A 17913-nucleotide genomic window follows, 5' to 3' on the forward strand; every position below is an offset into this window, starting at 1 on the left:
CACCATGCAATCCAGTCATGCAATTTTTAGGTACAAGCAGACTCTGTGTAGAGGCATCTTAAGTTTTTCTTCTCCATTTTCCTTAGCTTTATCAGTCTAAATTAGCTCATGCAGAACCAGCTCAGGCATCACTCCATCTACTAGATAACCATGCCAGCCACATCAAAGGTCAACCACAACCTTAAGGGATATATCAGACCTGAACTCAAAACTTCTAAATCCCAAGATATTACTGAATACTCCTGAATCCTGAACAAACAAACAAAAAAAAAATGGTTTCTTCTGGTTTCAGATTAAACTCTATGGGCTCTAAAAGCCCAGTATCTTCTCTTAGCATAGCTATGAGAAGATGGTGCTGGTTGGCTCCAGCTGCCTCAAAGGACGGATGTGGGTGATTAATACGGAGAAGGCATTCGTGAAACAGGCAACAGCTGCAGAGATAGAGACAGAGCTCAGCATGGAGCAGGGGTGGAAGAGGAAATGTATTTAAACTAAGCTGCTGAGTCTTCTGTGAGCTGTTTCTTCTTTTCTAGAAACTGTTACCACTGCTGAGTGAATTCATCAGCTGAGTGAATAATGGTAGAAACTCTGAGAGGCGGACGTACAACTGAGCCAAAACTACTTCCCATAAAGCCCTATTCAGTGACTGTTTGTCTCATTTATTACTACATAAAATATCCTTCATGGGAAAGTGACTGACAATTATACTTTCTCCATATATCTTTGCACTCCCTGTAGTCTTGACAAAAATAGGCAGCCTCTGTCTTCAGTCCTGTTCTTTCAAAACCACCTCCTTTCTTTTTTCCAATTACTTAGTGAAAGAAAACATCCTTCTCCTGAATTTTTCAAATTACTCTTTCTAAAGGGAGCCACTTCTTATTTTTCCATTCATCATTGGAAATGATGTCAGCCTCAACCAGAGCATAAATCCACGGCCACCGTATTGCCAAAGCCAGAAGCTTCAGTTTGCCAAGAAGTGGGGAGAAGCAGAAGGAGTGGTTCAGAGGCTGAACTGCCTTCTGTTGCCATAGAAATCAGGTAAAGAGTGACCTCATCTCCTGATCTTGCTGCAGGAGCAGGGAGAATCTGGGAGAGGGCTTCCAGACTTGCGAAGGGAGGGCTAGGCCAGTCCATCACGATACTCTCAGTGAAATTGGTTTTATGATCCATCCTGTTACTTGAATTTTTAAACCTCTGAGGTGGCACAGGCAGCAGACAGATGTTTTGTTCTCAGAATAGGATACGCACTGTTTGCTATCTTACAATATCTTTCTCTTTTCTTTCCATTGCTGCTTGTGACCTTCTGCATTTCCACAGTGCTCCCTGTTTTGAACTTAGTTTTCCTGTGGCTTTTGCCTGTCTCTGATCTCCTCGTTTTAGAGTCTATCTTGTCTACATCACTTGATTTTGTAGGTTTTCTTTTGCTTTTCATTGAGAACAGAAGGTAAGGTGATGTACTAAACAAGTCACTGCACTGTGGTTTAGAAGACTTGCATTAAATTTGTCTCAGGTCCTGAACTATACTAAGTTTTTTTCATCTCCCTGATGTTTCCTTGTCTGTTCAACAGGGACTGTAAACTGCTCTGAGCAGGGACACACATCTGTTGCCTAAGTTTGTAAAATCATTAGGAAAAAGGTCTCAAAGGCATTTGCATCAGACATACAGTTAAATGACACCCATACAAGGCAAGGCTTTCCCTGTGGAATAGCCACTGATTTCTTCAGACGATGCATGTTTTTAAACTTCGAAGGAATATTACACCTTCTGTGAGATTGCAATGTGTCCCCCAAAACCTCCTTCCACCATTTGACTTTTGTATCTCACCAGAAACCCAAGCTGAGTCCACGCAGAGAGTAAGACAGGCATCAAACTTAATCAAACATGACTGCAAACTTCAAAATTATAAACTAAAAATTTAATACTAACAAGTAGTAAACAAACGCCTCACTGCAGATACCTAGAAGCAGTGCTAGATGCTTTTTTTAGGGCTGCCTCTGAGAATGAGCAGATATCAGCTGTTGAAACCATAGCTGTGATTAGCCTGGCACCACAGACAAGCTAACAGAGCTTACCACACCCAGCTACTCTGCAAGGTTTATTAGCTAGGGCCTGACCCAATGCTTTATTCACACAGGTTCTAGTCAGCTTCGACTGCAGGAAGGACTTGTTTATTTCTTCCTGCAAAATACAGTATAAATAAATTTCTAGTCACCTGGTACTACAGAGGGAGCTCATGCTTTGGTCCCTTGTCATTTAATATGACAGTACATCAGTTTCAAGCAACAAAAAGGTGGATGAATTGAAATACGAGGGGAAATAAATAAATAAATAAAATTTAAAATGAAAAGAAAAAGAAAACTTCCAATTAAATTATGCAAATGTGAAGGGAAGTTAAATATTTAGATTTTTTAAGGATGTCTTCAAAATATCTCCCCTGAGAATAGTAGAGTCTGTACTAAAGGGCCTAGCAAATATATTAATTTTACAGAAGATTTCTTGGATTGGATGCAGTACACATTTAAATGGGCTGTGACAAGTAATTCAGGAGTTTCGGTGTACCATATGACATATTTTATTTTTTTTATTACTACTGACATGTCAACAGATTTGAGGAAAACATTTTTTTTTAGTAAGCACAGCTGCTATCAATTTGGATAATGATAGTCCATCACCATTTTTTTGTGTGTACAAACAAAGAGTGAATGTTCATGCAAAACAGCGAGTCTGTATAATTCCCATTCATAAACCATTTGCAGACTGTACAGGGTCAAGATAAAATTATTATTTGAGTTGCTGGCCTCAGCAGTACAGATGCAGAAATAGAATACTTTTCTGGTCTTGGTAAATCTAATTTCTGTGAACTCTGTCCTCATGATATCATAGACAAATAATAAATAGACACCCTCAGAGTTCCTATCACAGTAACAGCATATCCTGCCAGCATAGCCATTCACTGTATATTTCCACTGCTCTACTTTTTATATTGCTCTATTTCTGACTTTCTCAGTCTATCCTCCCAAGATCAATGATGTTCCTGTACAATCGTTGCTAGTGGCTGCTTGCTAAAAATGTAGCTGGGTAAGCTAATTTTCTTTCCTTCCTTCTTCATTGCTCTGCAGTGAAGGTTTAAATTTAAGATTCTTCATCTATCTCCTTATCTGTGGGTAGTAAGTTTTAAGGCTAATGGTAAGAAAACGTGAATATTTATGACGCTTTCTCATTAGCGCAAAACTTGGACTGGATTTCCCATGGCTCAATTGAATTACTTAAGCATTATTTAAAAAGGCAATTGTTTATTTATGCAATTGCTGTGTGAAACTTCTGACTACTTGAAACTCTCATAGATTATAACATTTGCAAGAATTTCTGTTCTCTTTTCCCTTTTCACATGCAGAAGGCATGCAACAAGTATGTTACCTGAGAATAAGGGCTCAGTCTTTTATGGTTGATTACAAATAATTAATTGTGACTTTATTTTTAGAGAAATTCTATAAAATAATACAACAAATACAAGGTTTGTATTAGATGACGTTCCTAATCTCCCAGAAGTCAGATTAATTTATTCTGACCTTCCTGCTACACCTTCCAAGAGGAGACTAGGTGGATGAAAATCCCTTTCAAATTCCAGGTTTCCTAACTTTAGAACTAAAACTAATTCAGCATCCTCAGCGTAGGGAAAAATAAATAAATAAATAAATAAAAATAAGTGTAAGAGAAGAGAAATTCAACTTAATCCACTATGTTTGTAACTCATATCTCTGGTCTTTTCTATTTTCGAAATCAAAATGTTTCCACCCACTTATTTTTTCCTTAGAGTACCTCTTTTCACAGAAGTCACAGATGACCTACCTGACAAACACCTATTTTTAACAATGTTGCACATAGTCTGTTTGTCAAACAAACCCATGAGAGAAGTCTCTTGTGTCTTTCCTTCATGGGAAAAATAGTCTATGACATTTAAAATATTGCCACTTCTTCTAATGAAGCATAACTCAGCTTACAACAAGCACCTAGGGACATAAATATACAGAAGTGGAAGAGATCTTCAATGTTCTGAAGCACCTTCCTGTTCAGGTGACCATGTCATATAATCTCATTAAAAATGTAATAAATTCCATTATAAAATTATTTCACATTTTTATTCTCATAGCTCCTGTGGGAAGGCTACTTCAGAAATTCATGTCTCTGGCGGTTAAAATCTTTTTGTTAATATCCAGACTAAATTTAACTAGACCCCATGAGAACTTGTTTGTCTTTTAAACAACTTTGGGCTTTAGTTTTAGTTTATTTTTAGTAGTGTGGATGTTTGAACAACTATAGATCGGTTAAAAAAAAAATCCAGATGAAGCTTCATCATGGTAGTTTCCAATGTCAATATACTTGTCTGCAATATTTGGAATTTTTTGTTTCCTGATCCATACATTTACATTTTTTATGGATTCATCATTTATTCATGATCACTCAGTTATTCTAAAAACAATTCATATTCCCAGGACCTTTCTTTCTTTTACTGATTTTTGCTGATGAGTCTCCATTTTTTCCAAAAGTTCCTACTACCAGTTCCAGTAGACTTATGACTTTAATTTACATTATACACTTATAGTCAGGGCACTTCTATTACACAAAAAGGTCTCAGACAGTTCTTTCAGAGAGATTTTTATCTTCCTTTGCATTGCAACACCTCTTTTTTTGCCATCATCCCATTTTAGCAACCTATAAAGTTAAATTAGACAACATTAGTTATAATATTAAATAAGACAAGTCTGAAAAGTCTGTGAGAAAGTCCAAAAACAGTTTCTCTTTAGACCAATACACATTCTCTTTCAGCACAACCAACTGCCATCTTCCCTTTTACTTGTCTACATCAAAATTACTCTCATTTCTTTAATTCAATTTGACTAATAATTTTCAAGCAGAGCTTATAACCAAACAAATTTTAATTGTCTATAGGTTTCTTCTGCTTCCTCTTTGAATACAATGGCTATAGAGAGAGGTTAGACAGTTATCTCTTAATAAGACATCTGATTTTTGGATGTATAAAGTTAAGTGAGATGAAGGTGATCTTGAAACTGTTTTACCCACTCAGACATAGAGCATTCAGAATGTGTCCTTCTTTTCTATAAAACTATATGTCCTTTTTATTTACAGGATAGAACCTACTTATGAAATAGATTTTGTTATGGAATGAGGAAAAAAAAAAAGGATTAAAAGGATTATTCAGTAGAGGGTAAAATCCCAGCCAACAAAGGAATGAAAAGAAAAGAAAAGAAAAGAAAAGAAAAGAAAAGAAAAGAAAAGAAAAGAAAAGAAAAGAAAAGAAAAGAAAAGAAAAGAAAAGAAAAGAAAAAGAAAAGAAAAGAAAAGAAAAGAAAAGAAAAGAAAAGAAAAGAAAAGAAAAGAAAAGAAAAGAAAAGAAAAGAAAAGAAAAGAAAAGAAAAGAAAAGAAAAGAAAAGAAAAGAAAAGAAAAGAAAAGAAAAGAAAAGAAAAGAAAAGAAAAGAAAAGAAAAGAAAAGAAAAGAAAAGAAAAGAAAAGAAAAGAAAAAAGAGAAGAGAAGAGAAGAGAAGAGAAGAGAAGAGAAGAGAAGAGAAGAGAAGAGAAGAGAAGAGAAGAGAAGAGAAGAGAAGAGAAGAGAAGAGAAGAGAAGAGAAGAGAAGAGAAGAGAAGAGAAGAGAAGAAAACTGAACTTCATGATATTAAAATGGGTAAAAAATACAAGGGGACTATTTTTTTTTCTTTTTCAAAAATCATTTTACATCGAGTCCTATTTTTTCAATGAAATTGGTCAAAAGAACATTATGTTTTACTTTAAAAAAATGGGGAATGTGGGGGAATGTGTTGTTTGTTTGAAAACATTACCAAAATTATGATTTTATACACATATTTTGTGCATTACTATTTTGTGTATTTTATTTTGGGGTTACAATCAGAACAGATCAAGGGGTCACAAAAAAATTGTCTGTTATGCTTTCTTCTAAGCCAAGCAACTCAAAACTTTTGAGAGTTTAATATTAAATCCTTACCTGTACAAACATCTCTGTGATTCAGTGTACAGAAATAGCCTCATACCTTTCATAAGAGAACCTTCTATTATGCTAAAGGAAAACATGCAAAGTATTGTTCAGAGAGACACTAAAATTACAGAATCACAGAATGGTTGTGGTTGGAAGGGACCTTTGGAGTCCATTTGGTCCAACCTGCTCAAGCTGGGCCGCCTACAGAAGGCCCAGGACCATTTCCAGGCAACTTTTGAAGATCTCCAGAGAGGGAGATTCCACAACACATCTGGACAACCTGTTCCAGTGCTCCATTTGCATCAAAGCTTTTGGTTGTTGACATCATATGATCACTTATAAGCTTATACACAAGTTATTGTGGCAATCAAGTTATTATGCATAATCTGCAACAGAAGAACTGTCCATGTGAATTCTCGTAGTTGTTAGTAAAGGAATTTTTTTGCTCATCTTAACTGAAAAGTGCAAGAAAGCAGCAGGAAATATTTTTCCTTCAAGAGACAGCATGCAGATACCATATCATATCTACACTACATACTTCATATCTTATGAAGTCATTATCTAACTAAGAAAAACCAGCTGTGATTGCAGAGTTGTGTTTTTTGTTTTTTTTCTTGTATTCTTATTTCTGAAGGAATGTCATCTTTAATCTCTGAAAGAAATCATTGAACAGAAGCTGTTGAATATGAGCCAGAAAAAAAAATAAAATAAAAAATTAAATCATGATTAAGAACTAATCGTGACTTCTTAAAATCACCTGATTAAAATAAGTTTACTACTACTACCACTACTTTAGTGGTAGACTTGGCAGTGCAAGGTTAATGGCTGGACTTGATGATCTTGAAGGTCTTTTCTGACCTAATTGATTCTATGATTTTAAATAAAAGGATAACCTTGTTTTCAAAGATCAATTAATTTCTACCGGCCTTAAGACCTGTCCAAACTCAGTGGTACAGATCCAGGCATATAACCGTTGGTTGTTTAAGCAGACAGAGGTGGAATTAAAGTTCCAATTTAAGTACACAAGTATCAAAATGCTGATCTAAATTCTATGGCATTGCTGAAAACAGAATGCCAAAGGTATTAATCCCAAAAGACCAGAAAAATTTCCACTGTTACACCTGATATTAAAATAGATACTATTACTACTTTTACTGCTACTAAAAATTACTTAAGACAGAAACAGGGCATAGACTTAACACTGGCGTTTGATTGTTCCGATTGTTTTATGCTTACCACATTTTGGAAGCTAACACTCTTCCAGATAGTGCCTAGGCATTGATCAGGGGCTAACACATAAGAGAGAGATTTTCTTAGTAGGCAGTAAGAACAAAACTGCTCCAAGTCTGTCTGCCTTTCCTCTGCAGAGTCTGCCACCTGTCTTCTGTAGGCTTTGCGTCCTCAGATATTTCCACACGACCTCATACGACAAACTAGAACATGCAACACTTATTTTTGTGCTATGAAAACATCACTTTGATGGTTTACAACACAGCCTTTGTAGTATTTCAGGCACTTTCAAGCAGTAGTGGCTCTAATGTTTTGTACTCAGTCAGGTCTCAATGGAAAATATTGTGGTGGACTTGGTGGGGGGGAGCGGGGAGTTGGACAGAGAAAGGGAGGGTCAAGAGAAAAGTAAGGTTAAAAAAAAAAAAGAACAGCATATGCTATTCATTATTTCTTCAGGATAATACTATTAAGATATGACTAGCTGTTATAGAAAACAAAAACTGTACATTATCTTGCAAAGGACCTCGTAGCTTTCTCTGACACACCAGCTTTCACACCTAGACTGAGTTGCTGTGTACCTGTCGCTGCAAGTTTAGGGACAGCCAGCAATATCTACAAAAGCTACATAAATGCACAATAAACCTGCAGCACATTTACTGAACTTGTTTTTGCAGAACAATAAATCTGCTTCAATCAATGTCATCATAAACAGTAGTGCTGAACTACACAGTCACACAAAGAGGTCTTACCTTTCTCAGAATACAGGCTGTCGGGATCTTCTAACATCTTCTAAACATATTTTTCATGCTCAGCTGGGAAATGCCTTCTGAGAACTACTGTGCAGGTACAGTATGTCTCCTATGTGGTATACACCTCCCATTGCGGCTTGTCGTGGATCTGGGCTTAGTGCTACCATGCATACTATCCACACTTAACATAAAAGAAAAGCAAGACAGAAAGATCTTATGAAAGATAAAATTCTTGTAGGGATGGACCCCCACTGCCTCACAAGAGGTCTGTCTGAACTCCTCCATGGCTCCGTCAGTTTGAATTTCCTTCTGTGTTGGTAAATAGGTGTCATAATTGCAGCCTGAAGGCTCTGGAGTTTTAACAAAGCAGAAGTTTATATGATGGATTCTTAGGCTGTATACATAACACTGACCATAATCAGTCCTGGGGCTCTTCTCTTCTTTGAGGAACATTTGCACAGATTGAAAATCTCTTCTATCTGGTCCCATTATGACTCTCCAGTGCCTGTAAAGTATAAATGAAGTGACTTTAACTGAGGAATATGTAAGAGCACCCTCCTCTGGGCATCTATTTCTGTATGTCCTATTAACAGTCTCCCTCCACCAACTCCCACAAGAACTGGAGTCACCCCTGAGTTTGGCCTCCTGTTTCAGAATGTAAACTACAGCTGCTCTGGGAATATGCCAGTGGCCACCTGGGCAGAAAGTTCAAGTAAACTGGGAAATGATTGACTAAGCCAGTGATGAAAAGAGCATAAGGAAAGGCCAGAAGAGGAGTAATGAGAGATTTTACCTGTGTAGATATAGAGCAGAATGGAGCGTATAAAGTGAAAGGAATAAAGCTGGAGATATATGGAGCCTGATTTATAAAGGTGCCCTGATAGGTTTGTGTGTTCGTGACCCATTATGCTGCTGTAGGCACACCTCACACACAGCCTTAGCAGTGGGTTACAAGATCCCTCTAAGATGGCTGGGCTGCACCACTCAGGCTGCTGCCCATGCCTGTACTTGTGCATTTTTCATCTGCTGTCTTTTAGTAACATAGAGAAGTCCAGCTAAAACCAGTTTTTATTGAAGATCTCCACAGCTTGAAACTCTTTTTCCTTAAACTCCCTTTTTTATCTATAGCATCCAGAGAGACTTTTTTATAGCAGAAGACATATGCAGAGACTCAGGTTGTGCTACTGTGACTGTCCCGGTTACAACGGCTGACCTCAGCACATCTCCTTCTGTAATATTTCCTCCTTCTGCAAGGCTCCCAGAAGAAGGTAATGCAATCTAATGCAGTCAGCAAAAGCGAGGTATTATGTTTCTGTGACACGTTTTTAAACAAATACAGAAGATGTAAAGCAGAGACCAGATAGCTATCATTGGTTAAAACCTCAGCTAGCTTCATCATCACCATTCATCTGCACTAAAATATGAGAGGGCTGTGTCTTTTTGAGAACCTGCACAACCAGCTAGTGTTTGAAATAACATTTTCCGTTTATTGGGAAAGTCCAGGTCTGAGACTTTCTTTTTAAATTATAATGAGAACAAAGCACAAATGAAAATCAGAATCCTAACCTAGAATTCCTCCCTAGATGCTGTAATGTGACACTGTTCAAACTTTGACTAAATTATTTTGGTATATCTTCTGCTGTGAGTTCACAATTTTTCATTCTTCTTGAACATCTGTATTAGATGCTTTTTATTGCTCATAATCTCTTGGTATCTCGGAGTTCATTAGGAGGCTGTTTCTAACATTTATGAGCCATTTTGAAAAACAAATCCATGTCTTCAAAAATATATTTTAAAAGGCCATCTAGTGTTAATATGGCTATTAGGTATAGGGAACAAACAGTTCTGTGGAGACTTATATGTACTAGGACAAACAAAAAGCACATAGAAAACAATAGAATCACTGATTGCAAATTTAGCCTTAGGAAGGTCAGCAGTATAAAAAACAAAACTAGGTTCATTCCAGAAAATGTACCCAGCATTATTGGTTTTGGATCATGTAGCTATAGGGGTTTTTTTCCTATTGATTTTTGTCTCAGCTTTGACTGCAGCCCAGGAGTCAGTTGACTAACCTGCTATGCAAAGCTATAACTGCACTATACATAAGTCCCATTCAGGGTCTTTTTCCTAGACATGAAGAGTGTTGACTACAGATCTTGTTTTCTACTCCCCCATGTTATAGGGCCACTGCTGATTACCACAGAGCTCTGGGCTGGAAGATTGTTGGCTATTTCTCAGGACAAGTTCCAAATTTCAATTTCTTTCATTAACCATCTTCCTTCCATCTGGCTCTAATGCCTATACCCCAATGTGGTCTTTATGGGCTTTGCAGCACCTAGGGCAATACAGCTTTTCTTTTTGGCAGCCAGTAAGAGGCACGGACTCTTTGCCTGCCTTTACTTCTGGATGTCATATTAGTATAAGCTAGTGTAATTGACTGTAGCTGGCATATGTTGCCAATGTTGTTCAGCTGGCACAGTGAAGGGACTTCCTGAAGAAAAGCGAATTTTTCCACAGTGTTTTCAAGTCTGCCCATGTAAACTTATAATTGCCTGGAACCTGTATGTTGGAGCAAGGCTCTGACCAACAGGCTAGCAGATCTCACACTGTTCTAACAGATGTAGATGAGCAGAGACTGCCAAGTGAGTGTATTTGCATCAGTTGTGTTAACTGAAGGCATAATTTTCAGCTGAAATGGCTACTTACAGTTTAGATACCTTTAGGCTTAGGACTGTTTTTCTTCCTTTTAGCGTTTTTTTTTTTTAAATTCAACACCTCTGTAAACTTTGAGCTAGGTGATGTCTTGGAGTGAAACAGGGCATTATCATAGAAAAGTGCCTTATCCTTTTCAAATGTGCTTTCCCTCTTTTCCCTCTTTAATTCACCGTCTGAAACTAACCAAGACAATCTTCTGCATTCCTGCCGAGCTTCATCTGACGAGGTCAGCAGACTTGTTCTGTGCATTTTTTTCTGCACAACAGGGGTACTCACAATATATTGCAACCCCCCGGTAAGGGTGATAGTACATGGATTCTTAAAAAGAAAAGCATGTGTGCCAATTTGGCTTGAATTCTTTGAACACATTGCTGGATTGTTAATGCAGGGGAAAAGGATGGTCATATAATCTGTCTGCATTTCACAACTGCTCCTGGTGCCACATGACACTACAGAGAGATTTCTTTACTAAGTCAGAAAGCATATTACAAAGGGTAAATGCACTGAATTGGATTAAAAGCTGGCTTGTAAAGAGGAAATGGTTTGTGCTGGAAAGAGCGGACAATTCAGGATGACGAACAGTAATGACAGGGTTGCTGCAGCAAAGCTCAGTATTAATAACACTGACAATGATGCATATTAATAATAATACTTTGCGCTTCTATAGTACTTTGTTTATTCAAAGTGCTTTACAAACATCTAATTAATCATTATCTAATTAAGAATGACTTTGAAGGGGGTTGGGGGGCGTGTATGACAATATTTAAAATGTGCTTTTGTTTGATAATGACACAAAATAGGAGGAGGGCAGCAGCCACAAAGGCACAGAGCATACACATTCAAAATGTTTTGGATAGATGAGGTTTATGGTCTGATAATTGGCTTATGCAGTTCAGCACAGAGAAGTATAAAGTAATGAGAGAAGGGAGGATCAAAACTATCCACAGAGACTATAGCCTAAAATGAAGCACAATACAAACCAAGAATAGACTTGGACGTGATAATGGATAATGCAATAAATCCCTCTCTACAGTGTTTGGCAGAAGCAGAAAAGGCCTTGGGATTTACATAGTATATATAATCAGTGTCTTTTTCTGTTAAATAGGGCAGTAATGAGAGTACATTAGCAATAGTGTGCACTTTTGGTCTCCTTAAGCCAAATTCCCTACTAATTTACCTGTCGCACAGCCCTTTTAAAGTCATCAGAATTACAGGGACTGTAATTTGCCCTCATATTGTTAGTGTTGATCTTACTGCCAAAGAAATTCAAAGCCTAACCACGATGTCATTTAGTTATAGATCAAGTCCATAAGCAGAGAAACAGGTCAACATCTGCTGAAGCTGACAGTGACCTGTCCATCTCCTCTCACAGTGAACTGGGATCTGTTTGGAAGAGCTAAAGGAGCTCCAGCAGCTCACATCACTGTTTCTCAAGCAAATGCAGAATTTTCTACCTTCCGTAAGATTATGGTGAGGGGAAAGTGTTAAAAAGGGACATGGTCGTACAGGGAGCCAACACAATATACGACCAAGCATGACAGTTGATTCACAACAATGTAAATTAATGTTCAAAGACACTGCAAACCAAATGATACTGAAGTTTGGAAGATTAGATGGCTGTCTTCACCACTTTCAGCCCCCCACACCACGTTCACTCAAATCCCTCTGAATATTGCAGGAACATTTGGTATTTGGAGGAGACAGCATATCTAATGAGTATCAGCTGAATCAACTCTACTTATTATAGAAAGGACATTGCTGATAATGAAAAGGCATAGCAAAGGCCATGCAAAATGATTAAGGGTCTGAGTGCATAAGTTATGAAGGAAGATTGGCTTATAGTAGAGAAAAAGAGGCTATCTTAGAAGTATATATGACTCTGAAGGATCAGATAGACACCAGCAAGCTGATTAGAATAGTAATTAATTTTTTTATAATACTGATGTTTATGTTAAACATGTGGAGGTGAAGCAGCTTTCATAAGAAGTGAAAGCAGGAATTCTTGGCAGAGTTGTTGGTGGAAAATAAATCCACGGAAGAAAAATCTATTGAGCACATGGCAAATTTCCTTCAACTTAGAAGAGCAGTGTACTTGGTTTGTTGGAGAAAAAGGATACACTTTCTGAGTGAAAAATGTATGACGTGTCAATTTTCTTGCTTTTGTCTCAAACTATCTCACACTTATGTAAGTTAATTCACACTTCTAGTCATGTATGCAAATGAAGTATTTATACCCTGCAGGAATAGCAATGTCAGCTGGCTCTACCCACAGCTGAAGTATTGTGCAAATATTACTGCTACTAAGGGACACTCATATATCTCAAACTCAGTTTTCCCTCAGCAGGTTACAATTACTCTTAGTTATCTATACTTCTACTGGACATGGGTGAGAATTGGCCCTTAATGTAGCAGCTTAAACAAAATAAATTGTTGTAGGCTCACTGTTGGTTTCACTCCTTACCAGCTGCCTTCTTAATCTCTGATCTCACTCCTATTTCTGTACTTTTTATTTGACCTCAGCAACTAGTTGCTTTTTCAGAGGAATATAGGGACCAGACTACGTTGGTGGTCCATTCCCTCTACTGCTGTAGAGTGAATGTAACCTTTTTGTTTAAAAGGTTAGGCAACATGGCTCCCTCAAAACCCAAACATAGTTAAATTCATTTCTTTATTGAAATATTATTTAGAAAATAAAAATAAAAATAGAGAATCTTACAACACAGCATGATTCTATTCATATACTTGAACTTGTATATTTAATCTTTATGAGCATTCAAAACCAAAAAATCAGAGTCCAAATGTTGTTACAGAGCTAAAATACTTATTCCAAAATCTCTAGCAAGAAGTTAGAGACAAGAAAAAAATATTAATGAAAAGTCAGCAAGTTTGAATTCTTCACATCCCTCTTTGATAGCAAAAGGGTAGATTAAAGGAAAAAATCATGCAAGCTTTTTAGGAAAAAAAAAAAATGGTAATGTCAGGTAAGTGAATTTGGGGCTGTCATAGAAAACTTGATAGTATGGTTTCTAAATGATTCATTTGGTAATGTGCAAAGTGTGAATAGAGTCTCTAACCCAAGTGTGCGTCCACAAATTTGACATGCACCTGGCATCAAAGGACATCCTGACAGAACAACTTAAAGGTTCTCATCTAGAAGAATAAAATAAAATTAAATTAAAAAATACATAGCAATTACCACACTGAGAAATTCAGAAGGAGAAAAAAAAATACATTAACTTTTCCACTAGACAAGATCTTAGAAAAATATGACAACTCATACAGTCTACCATGCAGGCAGTGTCATTTATCAAACCCAGGTAAAATGATAGTGAAGCCAAGAATTCAAGCTTGCCTTTAACTTTGTGTTATTTTATTAGACCTCATCCATTTTGCATTGTTATTGAACCATATCAAAAGAAAATTTAGCATTAAAATTGCTTTTTGCACAACACAAAGAAAAGGAAGGGTTTGGACTGAACAGGTCATGTGTAGAATCTGATATCACCAAATCTGAACTTCCAAAGAGTATTTTAATGTAGTTAATTGTAAAAGTGTCTTTCTTACTATGGCAGCCATACAGTGGCACAGGCATCATATTGTGGCTTCTGTGCTTCAAGGCCAAGTCTTGTCTGAGATTACCGTTTTAGCTTTTTGAAAACACAATGACCTGAAACAAATAAGATTTCATCCCAGAATTAGTCTCTCAAATGCTTTTGCTGGGTTACAATAAAATACAGACCAACTTGACTGTGCCTATGATAGGTGTAATAGGTATAATATGATGTCTGTTTGAATACATACATACACAGAAATTGTTTTCACTTACCTAAATACTTTTTTTCCTGTTCTTTTCCTCCTTTTTGTCCCTAGTTTCAGTAAAACAAGTTCTAGACAAAAAAATCTTGGTTAAAAAAAAAAAAAAAATGTGTAGTCCATTAATCTTAAGATTCAGCTAAACCTCAGTGGGTTTTCTTAAATTTCCCAGTGGAATTTTTTAGACCTCGTATTTTTAAGACCTCAAATTCTAACCCTGTTCATTTAAGGCAGTCTGAAAAAGAAAGAGATAAATAATTCACTCCTCCATATCCCTTTCCAGCTCTCCCATTTAGCTGATAAAAAAAAAAAAGCAACAACAACAAAAAAAATACAACTCAGGAAGGAGGATATAGGCAGTGCTGGAAAGAAAATCCAGCGGTATTTTAAAAAGCACTACAGAAAGGAAAACACAGTGGTGGCCCTAATAGCCAGAAGACAGGAGAGTAAGAATGTCCTTCCAGCAAGAGAGGCTGAGGATAAACCTGAAGACTAGATAAACTTATTCAGGCTAAAACAATGAAAAAAAATGCCTAAGGTCTAAAAAGACAGAAAAAGAACTGAAAGAAATAGGATGGTAAGGAATAAGGTAGCTGTAGTCTACTGGTTTTGGGAGAGACTTCCTATCATGTCAACAGCAATACAAGTTTGCTGCATCATTACTGCAACAAGAGATGCATACACAGAAAACAATATTCGGTTGCCTGACCACTATTTACTGCATGATAAAGAAAGTCAGATTACAAGCTTTGTCATTATTTTTGAATTGTGAGAAGAGCTAACAGTGCATGATCTATTAAGAGTGACATCACTCATATATAGAGCAAGAGGCTGCTACTAGTTCTAAGTTGCTTTAAATAAAACCATAAAACACAGTTTTCTGTCTCTGTTCATTTATATACTAACAAGTGGTCTCTTTATTTGTCTTTCATCATTTTCTGTATATATTTCTTCTTTTAAAATTGAGTAAAAACACTGATTTAAAAACCTAACCTTGTACTGAAACCTTGAAGTCCAGAATACAGTTCTTGAAGAAACTCTGGATTTATGTATTTAAGCATGTCATATTCTAAGGGGATTTTAATTTACTTTCATCATATGATCCATTTTCATTCTTCACATATATACAGCATTAGTACTAGCTGCTAGAAGGTAAAGAATGAGGGCAAAAGGAGAGAGAATTTGGCTTGAGGGAGAAAAAAATCCAGTTTATATCTGAAATGAAAAGGAGTCAAACTGACAGATTCTGAGGTTGTCATGGAGGCCAGAAACTTCAGAGAAGAATGCTTTCACATTAGCAGTGGCCAGAACTTGCAAAACAAGCTACCATTTACCTTTTGGATTTTCTAGAAACAGCATTTGTTTTCATAATGTATTTCGAAATAGGTAATTGAACTGAAATTAAGAAGCTCTTTCAGAAGTTTGACTCCACTGTTTTGCATGGCTGTGTTAGTGTCCCTTTGGCTTTCTGCTGAAACCAAACAACTTAGTTCCTTTGTTTATAAAATGTTACATGTGCCAAAAGATGCACTGTTTTGTTTTAATGTGACAAGTAGCAAACGACAGTGCTCTGGGGAATTCCGAAGAATGGAAAACAAACACAAAATGCTAATGTGTTTCTCCCTTGCCTTTCCAGATTAGAGGATCCTCCACAGATAGTTTGACTGCTATTGCACTGTAGAAAATTTTGATAGACTTACAGACTCACAGAATCATTTGAGTTGGAAAGGATATCTGGAGATCTTCTCATCCACCTTTCAGCAAAAATCAGGGTCAAAATAGAGTAGGTAGAAAGAGCCCATTGGTCATCTGGGTACTGAATATCTCCAATTTTGATTTTATAAATCAAAATATCTGTGGTTGTAAATTCTATACTTTGATCCCCACCATCCCCCTTCACTTTTTCTTCTCCAAGTTAAGCAAACCAACTTAATCAGCCTCATAGAAAAATGGGGCCATGTGAACCTAATGAGGTTCAACAAGTCTAAGTGGAAGGTGCTGCACCTGAGTCAGGGCAATCCAAGGCATGAGGACAGACTGGGAGTAGAACTCATTGAGAGCAGCCCTGAAGAGAAGGACTTGGGAGTTCTTGAAGGATGAAAAGCTCAATATGAGCCAACGGTGCACGCTCACAGCCCAGAAGGCCAACTGCATCCTGAGCTGCATTAAAAGAGGAGTGGCCAGCAGGCCAAGGGAGGTGATTGCCCCCCTCTACTCTGCTGTTTAAGACCCCACCTGGAGCACTGCACAAGAAAGATGTTGATCTGTTAGAGTTCCAGAGGAGGGCTACGAAGTTGATTGGAGGGCTGGAGCACCTCTCCTATGAAGAAAGGTTGCGGGAGCTGGGGCTGTTCAGCCTAGAGAAGAGAAGGCTCAAGGGAAACCTCATTGCAGCTTTTCAATACCTAAAGGAGGATTATTTAAAAAAAAAAAAAAAAAAAAAAAAAAGGTGGAGAACAAATTTTTGCTTTGGCAGACAATGACAGGACAGGGAGGAATGGCTTTAAACTAAAAGAGAGGAGATTTAGATTAGATTAGATTAGATTTAGATTAATTTAGATTAAATGTTAAGAGGAAATTCTTCACTCAGAGGGTGCTGAGGCACTGGCACAAGTTGCCCACAGAAGCTGTGGATGCCCCATCCCTGGAGGTGTTCAAAACCAGGTTATTTGGGGCTTTGGGCAACCTGATCTAGTGGGTGGTATCCCTGCCCATGGTAGGGAGTTGGCACTAGATGATTTTTAAGTTCCATTCCAATCTAAGCTGTTCTATGATTCTATGATTTCACCTGTCATATTCCATTACTTGCTACCATCTTAATGGACCTTCACTGAATACTTTGTACTTTGTTCATATCACTTGTATTGAGGGCCCAAAATTTATCACAATCTTCTTTTTCTTGGTTCATGTGGCAAGATGACAGAAGGGAAGTAAATATTTTGCAGATAATGACATTATGCCTCTAATGGGCACCCTGAATTTCATCTCAGGAATAGATCTTTGGAGATGTATATATCCTGATATAAGAACAAGCCAAAGCTCTCATTATTGAGGTGAGAGAGAACAGCCCTCCATCATTAGTTTTAGCTGCTGACATCAAAGACCTGTAGTGGTGAAAACTTTTGTAAATTTTTAGTCAGAAGAGTAGAACAGCTGAGTGATTTAAGTTTTACTACCTAAATTGAGTAAAGCAATAAGATGGACCATTTAGTTAGCTGATCATAGGTGGCATCAACAGAAAAAAATAATCCATACCTAAAATAATCCATACCTAGAGATATGCAGTTTTACAGGTCAGTGTGGGAGGTACAGAACTGTACTGCATTGTTAAGTGACCTATAGACACCTCTTGTTTTTAATAGACAGTCCTACTGTAACACAGAATTACATCA

The 17913-nt window shown here is 37.2% G+C and overlaps 1 long non-coding RNA gene across 1 annotated transcript; it reads right to left on the bottom strand.

The window, feature by feature from the left end:
- Positions 1 to 8264: 8264 nt before the first annotated feature.
- Positions 8265 to 16421, bottom strand: LOC308191377. The gene is made up of 3 exons (XR_013947926.1): positions 16276 to 16421; positions 14273 to 14375; positions 8265 to 8498 (listed from the first exon to the last, which is right to left on the bottom strand). It is a non-coding gene; the product is annotated as an uncharacterized lncRNA (long non-coding RNA).
- Positions 16422 to 17913: the final 1492 nt, after the last annotated feature.

Source organism: Anser brachyrhynchus, assembly GCF_964034855.1.
Source record: "Anser brachyrhynchus genome assembly, chromosome: 3".
Classification (NCBI taxonomy): domain Eukaryota; kingdom Metazoa; phylum Chordata; class Aves; order Anseriformes; family Anatidae; genus Anser; species Anser brachyrhynchus.